We start from the raw sequence: 12421 nt of genomic DNA on the forward strand, positions 1-12421 counted from the left end.
TTGACAAAATAAATATATTTCTCGTTCCGACCTTCTATTTGAGATTTAGACCTTCTTTAGTACAAGTAATATGTACACCATACATATAGCTGTGCCTTATGATCGATGTATATTAAAAAATAATTCTCATTTATTACTTTGAATGATTTAATTGCTTTAAAGGTAGCACTAAACTTAAATTTAGATCAATCTAACATGTATTACCAAGTATACATAAATAGTTATTAATAACTTACATAGTTACTAAAAGTATCAAAATATCAAAATAGAAACACAAATCCAAAATATTCAAAAACATGAACTAGCAAAATTACAAACTTTTTATCGATATTTTTTTATTTGCATTTTCTTAGAGTATATTCTTTTAAGATTATTTCTTCCATTTCATTTCATTGAGATCTAAACACCAGAACCAAAGTTACAGCTGTCAACAGCGCGCTTCTTCCGTATGCCCCGAGTACGTGCCAAAACTTTAAACACGATTATCTCAAAATTATGTTTTTTAAAAAAGTACCGTGTCGGTGATCAAGGTTTCTTAAGAACCATGTTACCTATCGATCTAATTTTTTATTTAAACAAGAGTTTTTTTTGGGAACGAAAAAACTGAACTTTTAGACCCACAAAAATCGATATTTTCAGTAAAATCATCACCACTTGCGTAAAAATGTTTAGTTCGTCAAATCCTTCGTTCAAATGATGATATTGCATTGATTGCAGATGAACCATCATCTTCTGTCATGCTCTCTGCAAAGCGCGTTAGAAAAAAAGTGTATCGGTACAACAGCTGTAGCACCAACAAACGAGCACATTTCTCACTGAAAAATTAAATTTAACAACTTTAAACATATATAAAACAAATAAAAAAAAATCCCGTCTTTGTTATCGCACTACTATCATTATAATTTGCAACCATTGCTTTTGAAGATAATATACATAATTGGCGGAATATATAAAATTTTGAAAGAATGAATTTAATATCAAATAATATCGGTGTCTACTTTCTCTATTCCCTTGAGGCATATAATGAATTTCGTTCCTCGTATTATAATTACATTTAGGCATTACGCTAAACATTTTCTTTATATCTTGAATATTTTGATTCTAATCAAGGAAAAATGTAGTTACTGATTTATGGAGTCATAGAGTAAAAGACTAAAAGAAATACAAATAATAGCAACTTAAACCCAGAAAAAATTACAGTTTCGCGACATGAGTATTCTAAAGAAAAATCCACAGAAAAAGATGTGGGTATGGGTATTACCGCCTGGCTCTACACAACAGTTTTAGGGCCCATTTATATCCAATAACACGGATTTTCGAATTTCTTTATAATTAAATATAAATTCGGTCCCAAATATTGTTTTCCCTTTCATAGAAAAGTGAGAAAGGGGTGAGGTGGACAAGGGCGCAGAGATAAGTATCCATACGTTTGGGTACAAACTAGATAATCGAGTGAAAACTAGTGTCTTTTCAGCAGAAGAAAGCCTTCATGTTCTGTCAAATAGTATGCTCACAGCAAAGAATATATTTAAATATACAGATACTAGCTAAGCCGCTTTAAAATCACAATAGTATTTTGGGTTTCGTCATAGTGATATCCCAGGACATAGTGTTATCCCTGGTAACCGTGAGGCAAATGAACTAGCAAGAACCCGGCTTTACTCTACAATTAGACTCCGGAAAATACGGAATTTAAAAATGAATGTTTGTTTATATATCCTTCATAAAATCGTAAGGTATGTATTTGATCATATGATGGCCTTTTGTAAAATTATTATGCATAAGCCAAAGAAAGTTTCTGAATTGGTATGATCAACTCAAAAAAATTACTCAAGTTTAATTAAACATTTGTGCAATGACATTTCTTCAAATTTATTTTACTCGTTGTTGTAGCAACGGACATGGCATACAGCTAGTGTAGCATACAGTAAGTTAAGAGATACGAATTTGGAGTTTGACCATAGAGAAGCAGCTCATAACAGAGGATATACTGACAATGCCACCAAGCACATGGAAAAACCTTCTTGGCCGTCAAACGCTGTTAGGTAGTAATTGCTTAAAAATGTTGCTTTTCAACCGGAGTTACTACTTGGCCCAGAAATTAATAGATTTTGTTGTGATTTAGTAGTGATTTGCAGCAGGAAATTCCGTCCTTAAGACTTTTTGCGTTTATTAGTGTTACATCTCTTAGGAAATCAAAATAAAATTGCGCGCGATTGGCTTCTACAGTATCAGGTCCATAAACACCATTCACATTTTCAATACCCTGGCTTTCATTTTCGCTCTTATCAAAGAAAAACTGTTAAATGTGACAAATTTTCTCTTTGCTGGTGTCCATTTTCGACGCGTGTACAGATATTACTGAGTCAAACAATAAAAAAACTGTATGAAAAATTTTCTAATATGAAATCTTATCTCTAGACCTATAATATAAGGTAGACCCTTCATGTAGTAGTTTTATTAGCAAAGGTCGTTGATTTTATTGTCTATTTTTCGAATAATGACGTTGTTAACAATTAAATTTAACGCAAAGTTTTTCATCCGATTAAGTACTGGAAGAGTTTCTTCATTTCGCATGCGCACTTGTGCTTAAAAAGTACATACATATATATATGTATAAACAACATGAACTCTGTAAAAGCAAATGGCAAAAATTTGGGTAGATAAGTATGTTTATTGAGGTTGTCGTCTGTTCAAATCAGGTAAATGATTTTAATTTGTGCTTTGGTCACTCAAGAATTTCAAAAATAAGTATAATATTATATAGCTACAGTATTTAACATAATTATCTTAATAAACTTAAAATACTTCTATTAAAAACTGGCTGACCCCGCAACCGTTGTCCTGCGTGAAATTACATATGTGTTTTGAAATGAAGAGAAAGTTAAATTTATCATTTCTTTTTTTTTCAATGTAACGCAGCTTGACAAACAACATTTTTTGGTTTCTGTTCCGGTGCGTAAATGTACAGAGAAGATAGATTTCCAACTCGTGAGCACGCCACGTATTTTTGGCCGTGAAAACAACATAGCAGTTCAAAATTTATGCCATACATTTCTAGCGACTATCCTTGTGTAATGATGATTGTCATCTCAAATGCAATTTTTACTGGAAACTGAATCCGTTTGAGCTAAAATGGCAAATCAATAGAACTCAAAGGAACTCGGAGAATCAAGCATTCGGCCCCTTGTATTCGATAGGTGCATCACAATCAGTCGGGTTCCATTACACAGTTTCGGCGCATGAAGATTGCGAAACATAATAACGACAGATCCAAGTTTGAGACGCAAATAATGCGGTGGCATACCCATCCTCTCCAAAGAATTTAGAAATTCCACTGGATAATTCACGGCGTCGTCTTTTGAATTTTCCAGTTTAAGTCAACAACATCGGTATTTTTGGCAGCTAACATTGCGCGTACACTTAAGGAATCGCAGTTACGATAATTTGGCCAATATTCGGATACACATTCGTGATAAGTTCATCTTTCGTGAATCGATAAACGGCAGATGGAATTGATATCAAACCATCGGAAGTATCAACCGAAATTGATCCCTTTCCAATTTTTAGTGAAGACGATGTAAAATGTCTTCGGCAATGTCATTTTTGTTCGTATCCCATAATAGACGCGGATTTGAAGCTGATATGTCGAAATGATTATCGCGAAAAGTGTGCGAACTTCATTTGCATTCCAGTGATTATCATTTTCCAGCAATTGTAATTGCCGGCTTGCTTTTCAAAAAGTTGCATACACCATATCATTCACAGTACGCAATGACTTAAATGAAGTGGAACCACGTACATTAATCAATAGTAACCGAAGGTAAAAACAATCGTCATTTTTCGGGTGGATTGTGTAAGTTCGTCCTAATATTTTAGTTGATAACACACCTGGATGTTCATCTACTGGTTGGCCTTGCTTTCTGCGTAAGTATTTCCTCGACGATGCTTTCCATGTACAATATCAAGATATTTCCGAATAGAGCAATGTTCTCGCAAACGGATCACTGACGAAAGTTGAGCAAAAACTCGTCAATGTTAATTTTGTTGCTGGCGGTGTTTCCACCAGCTGTATTGTATTCTCTGGGTTGAAATACACTATTTGGCCATTCTCCAAATTAACTGATAGATGCACAGCAGTCAGAAAACGTTCATGAATTGCAAAAGTAAATACAAAGCGCTTTAGTGCAGTTCACGTATCGACCGTATCGTTCAAGACTAATAACCGCCATGTTGCTTCCTTTGGTGATGTACATACAAACATATTTTATCGATTACACCAAACTGCAATACTCAACATTGATATGAGTTTTGAATGTGAATTAGACAATGATGGTGATCCATGTGTTGTCAACTTCGATATTCACGCCTCTAACTCACGCCATTGTCATCTGGAGAGCGACGCCGATACAGTGGATATCCATCATTTCCAAAAGAAAAGCACGTGGATACTGTTTCGTGCATTTACACACAAATCGAAGTGGGATTGTGGTGTCCGCAAGTTCCATGAACCTTATTGGTTTTCATCACTTGTATAATACTGGATCTTCTTTCTTTGCATCAGGAATTTCCGCATAATTAAATACTCGTAATTTCATCAATTTGATCTGGTGTAACCACCATCCACAATCCAAAGAAGAATGTGTGCGTGCGCAAACCTTTCTTTTGCCACTCAACAGAGTAGGTACATCTAGCATCTAACAGCACCATATATGTATATGTACGTTGCTTCAAGATAAAGTCCATCGAAGCTGTTGCTTGAAAAGTCTTGCTGTGACATCGTGACGATCGCTTGCTGATTGACCGCGATCCATAATACCGCACGTATGTCATCGCATCCTGGGAGTACTCGGTCATGTGCCTTGGGCTGCTAATATATGTTGATGCCAAAAAGAACGCCGACCGATATTAGCGCGACCTCTTCTTGGCATCGTAACAAATTTCAATTTGTAATTGATCACTTTATGTGCAACACACATAACATTTTCACTGAATAATTTTCAAAAATTTTTGAAGCAAACGACAAATTTGAACGATTCAAATAATTGAAAAACAAAACAAAAAGATTGAAAAAAAATTTGTATGGAAAAAATTAACTTTTTGGAATAATCCAATTATCCAACTTTTCCTCACGAAAAGCATACAGGTTTTTTTATTTCTAAACCTTCCCCAATATTGGTTCAGCCGTTCTCTTAGCGTTACATTCATTCGTTTGTATGAGAAAAAGAAAAGGGCTGTTTTTAAGGGTTTTCCAGCAATTATTCGAATTTTTTCTCCGCAGAAACCATCTCTGAACCTCAGCGAACATTTTAAAAAAAGAATTATAAAATTTGGTTCAGTCGTATGAAAGTTATGAGCGTACATACATTTTGGCGATTCATTTTTATTTACATATATATAGATTCTTAGATACCCGAAGCGCAAATTGAAATCGTTGACTTGATTTTCTTAGTTAAAAATCTAGTTTGTCGATTACAGTTTGTGTTCGTAAACACCTACTTTTTGAAAAATTGTATTGCTTTTACCGAAGACGTACTGTACACATGTGCATGCAATACATACATATATACTTGTATGTATATGTAGGTATATTGTTTCGCACACAGGAATATATTTTAATGGCGGTCATAGCGATGAAAGAAACGTTTGCTTATACACAAATAATTTAATTTTAATTGCTTTATATGCATACACACTTCCATGCTTAGTATACACACATACTATGTATGTATATACGCACAACTTTCCTCTGACGATGCTCTCCGAATCCACATAAGCCTGCTCACATTTGCCGTCTATGCACCAGCTCTTAAGAGTACTTGGCAACATAGTCTACTCAAAAGCAATGGGGCTGAAAGTTTTACGTTAATTAAAATTGAGGAAAAGTGAATTGGCGTATGTACATACGCTTATACATATATTATATCTGAAAGTGAATAAGAAAACGGCGTTAATGGGCTAAATACGTCATTTAGCATGATGATAATTCGCATTAGGAAGTATCCATATGTATATATGCGTGTGTGTATATGTAATACTATAAATATAATTTAATATTGTATATCGGAAAAATGAGAAAAAATCAAAGATTGAAACGGGAATCAATACATTATAAAATTTGGTTTCGATCACGACCTGGGCCGAATTAATTCATATTCAGCGCTTTCACATAATATATTGACCAACATTAATTGAATTGTAAACATTCACAGAACCAAATTTTTGTGTTTCATATTTTTATCTTGTAGAAAAAAAAATCCTTCACGAAATTTGGTGAAAACGTACCTGCTTATGTCCCAAGCATACTGTATTTTTATTTAAAATATTTATTATTTAATACCAAGTTTTTTTTTAATAATTGGTAGGCTTTAGGTTCATGGAAGTGTATTCTTTCTAATGGTGTAAAATTGACCAATAAATAAAATTTAAAGTCAAGCGCCTATTTTAAAATCCTTATATTAGGACTATGTTGGTTAGAGAAAATATCGCCATTTTTGACAAGCTTCTTGCGTACAGCTGCAAACCAAACCATTACAAGTAGTTTTCGGAAAAGGCAAATAAACAGCTGGTACGATGAGGAGTGCCGCGACGCAGTGGAGAGAAAACAACTGGAAGGTGACGCTCGAAAATTCTACGAAAAGCAGTGGCGACTAACAAATGGTTTCAAGACCGGAGCATATTCTTGTAAAACCCTCAGAGGTGATCTGATAACTGATGCCCAGGCCGCACTGAAATCATGGAGGGAACACTTTTCCAGCCTGCTGAACGGCAATGAAAGCGTAACGCCACGAGATAGTGAACCCAATTCCCCAACCGATAACGATTTAGCAGACGTTACATTGCCCGACCTTGAAGATGTGCGGATAGCAATTGCACGTCCGAAGATCAAGAAAGCGATGGGGGCCGATATATTGCGGGCGAGCTATACAAATACGGCGGTAAAGAACTGATAAGGAGACCCGTGAAAAGAGGATCGACACACACCACCTCTTCATCGATCGGGATGGATCTCTCCTAGTCGTTCTGTACCAACCGAGGTTTCAGACAAGGCGACTTCTTCAATCCACTCCTGGAGAAAATAATTCGAGCTGCAAAGATGAATCAAGAAGTACAATGTATACAGCAGCTATCGTACGCCAATGATATCGATTTCATTGGCCTCAACAACCGCGCCGTTATTTCTGTTTTCTCCAGCGAAGCAAATGGGTCTGGTAATGAACGAGGGCAAGACGAAATATCTCTTGTCATCAACTATTGGCAGTCATAACTTCGAAGTCGTAGATAATAACAGAATAACTTTTTCCAGCAGGTGCTACTTCGGATTGAACAAAGACCAAACTCTACGAGTCACTCATCATTCCCGTCCTGACACTTTATGAGTTTGGGAGAAAGATTCTATGTAAAGTTTGGGAGAAAGATACGATGGAACGTACGATGAGCTGTCCGAATTATAAGACGACATTGACATAGTTCAGCAGATTCAAAGACAAACACCCCAGCACCCAGAAAGCATTCGACGCAGTACCCGCCGGGGGAAATATAGGAAGAGGGAGAACTCTATTCCGTTAGAGAGATCAGGTGGAGAAGGATCTGGTTGCAGTGGGTATTTCCAATCACCAAACAGACGATTGTGGCAGCGGCCCAATTACACACAAAAATTACATCTTGCTCAGATGAACAGACAGACAGGTTTCAACTCGTCCCAACTCAACTTCAACTCATCGCCAACTGATCATTTATATACTTATGTATATATAAGCCTATATCTTTCGCGATTAGTTTTAGGTGATACATACAACCCTTAGGTAAACAACACCTATTTTGTATACAGAAGTATACAAAATAATAATACATGTTGCGAGAGTATTAATGTGCAATAAATAAATAAACATATTTATTATGGTATTGGGAACTGTGGGGAAAATAAATTTATAATCACAGAGTTTGGTTAAATTCTAGAATATAATTTTTTATATATTTAATAATTAATTATTTTTCTCCATTTAATTAGAAAATTTTTCATTGTGCACTGAAGGATTTAATGGACTGCTTTGCTTTGTACACCTCTCGCTTAACATAACCCCGTCAAAAAGGTCTTGTGCAGTGAGGTCAGGAGGCCAGCGGAAAGTGGAGCCTCTTGATATTAAGTTGTTTTCAAATTTTCCTTTGAGCTCCGCAATAACCGGTCTGGCTATGTGTGCAATTGCTCCATCTTGCTGGAACCAAACGCTATTGAAAGAGTAGTCTTCGGCGCAGTTCTGACTAAAACATCTCATTCAACATTTCCTGTTATACCGCTTTCTTCAAAATGTGGGTCGACAATACACATTGATGAAACTGAGCACCACACCCAGACTCGTTCTGGGTGAAGTTCCGTCTCGAGGATTATTTTGCTACGTTTAGATCCAAATGGGCCTCATCAGACGTAAACAGGAAATTTATCAAGTTAAAATCTTCTTCAGCCATATCACTAATTTTTTGACAAAATTCCAGGCGAATAGGCAAATCTAAAAGTGTTTAACCGGCTTGTTATTTGAACTTTGTACGGAAGCCGGTTTAAGTCATCATGAATTATCTGTTATGCTAACTACAAATAGCTTCAATTGACGATGCAACCGCCTCGGTTGTTTCTTGAACACTAACATACGGATCTCGGTGGTACAGTGTTCCTGCGATACTTCCAGATTCGACAAATATGTTCAAATTCTCTTTGAAATAACAGTATTTCTTCACTATTTAATGGATATTATTATACATATTGTATAAACCTTCCTCTTTAATCACTCTATCTTTTAAAAACCGCATCAAAATCCGTTGTGTAGTTTTAAAGATTTAAGCATACAAAGCTTAAATATACATATAAGGTTTGCAAAGGGTCATGGGGACAGAAAAATCTATTTTCTTTTGTGTTCCTTTTCACAGCGAATTGCAGTATCCAATAACAATTTTGTATTTTAATTATCAGCTTAGTTATAGCACTTGATAAATTTTCTTTTAATGGAGTTTTTGGCGGTGGCAATGGTCGTTTAAATCACAAAAAATAATCAATTTAGATATGTATATGGTTATACATATGTATCTATATAACTAATGAGGATGATAAGAATAGTTGAAATCTGAGGTACTGTCTGTCCGTCCGTCTGTCTGTGCAAGTTAAAATTGAGATATCGTGATGAAACTTGGTACACGTGTTCCTTGGGACGAGTTCGTAAATGGGAGTAATTGGACCGCTGCCACGCACACAAAAAGTCATTAATAAAAAACCTATAAACTCTCATAACCAAACAAAAATAAGATGAAAAACTGTTATTTGGTATAACGTATCGCAATAGTTAGGGACACCTGCGGCTTGAATATTTTTAAAAAGTGGGCATGAAACGCACTACTTTATATATCCCAAATCATTCAAGCTACATCTTTCAAATTTTCACAAGACTAATCAGCTCGATAGCTCTTGCGACAGAATAAATTGATGAAATCCAATGCTAAAAGCGGCCACTCCTCATATAACGGCTTTGTTAAAAACTGCTAAAAGCGCCATAAATCAATAATTACATTTCAAAACCAAGATGATACAAAGGACTTTGTAAGAGCCAGTGTCAAAATTGGACAATGGGTGTAACATCGACTACCTATATATGAAATAACATATGTATGTATCTCCGAACCTACTGCACCAATTTCAATCCAATTAGGTACCCAGTATTATTTTCACATTCTAATATTACAGTGGGAAAATGGGCGAAATCGGATTAGAATCACGCCTACTTCCAATTTAAAATAATTTTAAATTCTATCTGACTAATTCATTTTCTAGTATACAAATCAAGAACCAACCATATATATGTACATACATATATAAACTTTGTACGAATATTGCCTTTGAAGTGTGCCACCTTAAGACTAAAAATTGTCAAAATCCAACTATATCTATTTAAGTCCCCAGTTACCGGAAATGTGGACCCCGACTGACTGACTTTTGGTTGGATCGGGTCAATATTTCCCGTAGCCACCATATACTAATAAAATATTATAAATAAATTTAGTGGACGCATTTTTCTCAAAACGAATCACATATGTATGTGTCTAAATTGGATAAAATCAGGTAAAAATTTCCCATAGCTCTCATATAACTAATATCAGGTTTTTCAAACATCCATATGAAAACTTTTAATGGTAAGTTGAAATTTATATTTCGGCATTCCAGAACAAATAAAATTTTAATCATGGAAAATCGCTTTATTTCTTACAAAATATTCTCTATTAAAATCTATACACTTTTGCACGCGTTTAAACTAATTGTCAAAACACTTTTGCCACTCTAATTGAGGTATCTCCAATATACATATGTCTTTTGAAGAGATCAACCGCATGAATCCACGATGCATTATCTGTCACGATGTCAATAGACACGAGCCTTTTTTTTTGAGCAATTGACAATTTGTGTGGGATCCAATGTGAACAAATTTCTTTTACAGTCAAATTTTCATGCTATATTGAATGCTAGTCACACTAATGCCTATAGTTGTCTCAATCTATGCGTCGAAAGTTATAAAAAATATTCGCGCGAAAATGTTTAATTCCATTTTTTGGTCGAGAAGAATATTTTAAGTTATTGTATGCATACCAGAGAACTGCAATGAGTAATACATTTTCGTTCACTTTTGAGTGCTGATCCGTTCCTCTGGCTGAGTCTGTCAGTTTAATTTATGTACACGAATCGAACCGTTTGTTTACAAATCAGTGACAAAGAACGAATCAGTTTGAATCAGTAGCCATCAGCTAGATGTGATTTGTTTGTGAATCATTGAAATGTTCCACAGTGTTCGGGTTCTATGTATAATATATGCGCATTGAAATCTTAAAACATGTGCTCAAGCTCAAACTTAAAACATTTTTACCCGAATATACCCCAAATGATTGGAAATCTACATTACTCAAGTGATTAATCAGAATTAAAAATACGTTGATTAATAAAACTTTTCGTAAAACACGCCCCAAAAAATTTGTATGGATCCGCCACTGGGTACCATAATGAAACTCAGACTGCATCTGTTTCGGTTAATCTTTATATATAAAAAGCACGTGTCCCAGTGTTTGTCCGCGATGGACCCCTAAACTACTGAACCGATTTAGCCGATAAGCGGACATCCCCATTAACTATGCACATTGTTGATGTTTATTGAGTACAATCTGTTAAGCGGACAACAGAAACGCTGGTAACTAGACATTGAGAAAGCAGTCTTAAATTCGTTATTTTTTCCAATGAAATTTATTTGTATGAACATATTCAAACTTAAGCTTAAAGTACAATATCTTGGATTCTTAAACCGACAAAAATGTTTTCGCTTTTATTCGAAAATAAAATTGTCACCGTATTGATTAGTTTATTATATGAATAATAGTATAATAACACAGCAACGCGCCGCCGGATCCCCTAGTAATAGATAAAATCGAGTGAATAATACACCTATCTCCCATATACCCATTAAAAATTTTTCAAACTTTCGGTTGGCCTTATTCCTTAAATGTACATACATATGTACATACATATATGGTCAATGTCATCAATTCCATCAAATCCCCTTCGTTTAAGGTTGTGTCAAATATATGTACCTCTTTTGAGATTGAATTTAATATAATTTTCACTGACGGTAAGTACTATATATTCATTAAACTAAATGACTTATAATATAATTTAATAAAATAATAAATTTTACCACAATTCATTCAAGATTTCGGCGAATAATTAATGTGGAACTCTCTCGAAAGATTTGTAATATGAAGTTTTGCCAACACCTTAAAATCTTTGAAAATTGTTACTTTTACGAAAACAAAACTTACTAAATAAAACACATAAAACTATGGTGTGATTATGCTCTGCCATTTAGTATATAAATATTATTTTTTAACAAAGGAATTTAAGACATAAGCGTGTTCTCAGACTTCTCTTGGCGAGTGCATGTATCTATGTATTTAAAGTATTAAAAATCCAGTTTGAAATTACTTATTGGTTTTAACGATCATACATATATTGTGGATCTCCGGAGAGAATCCGATAATAATATGCCCATGTACAAACAATAGACTAAAACAGATCAATAATTCCCTCAGTCATCAATATATCTAATAGAAATTTCTTCTTCACTAACTAACAGTGCTGGCTCTACGACTTCGGTTCGAAACTTAGCATTGCAGCCTTGTCGGATATGTCTGTGGTCCAAGTGCTTTCCGAACGCTGGGAGTATTCTTCGCTTAGTAAGGCGACATCAATGTTTTCATACTTTTGCAACGAATTGCTACAGAGTATTACTTGTATAGATTTGTTCACCTCACGGTTGTACCTATCACTTAAAACTAATCGAGATAAATATAGGGTTATATATTGGGTTGTCGAAAAAGTCTTGCGGTATTTTCGCCA

The 12421-nt window shown here is 34.9% G+C and overlaps 1 protein-coding gene across 20 annotated transcripts in view; it reads right to left on the reverse strand.

Annotated features, from left to right (window-relative positions):
- Positions 1-12421, reverse strand: part of LOC105233047 (small conductance calcium-activated potassium channel protein) — a 334439-nt gene that overhangs the window by 311125 nt on the left and 10893 nt on the right. The gene's annotated exons all lie outside the window — the stretch shown is intronic.

The sequence above is a fragment of the Bactrocera dorsalis genome, chromosome 4 (assembly GCF_023373825.1).
Source record: "Bactrocera dorsalis isolate Fly_Bdor chromosome 4, ASM2337382v1, whole genome shotgun sequence".
Lineage (NCBI taxonomy): Eukaryota > Metazoa > Arthropoda > Insecta > Diptera > Tephritidae > Bactrocera > Bactrocera dorsalis.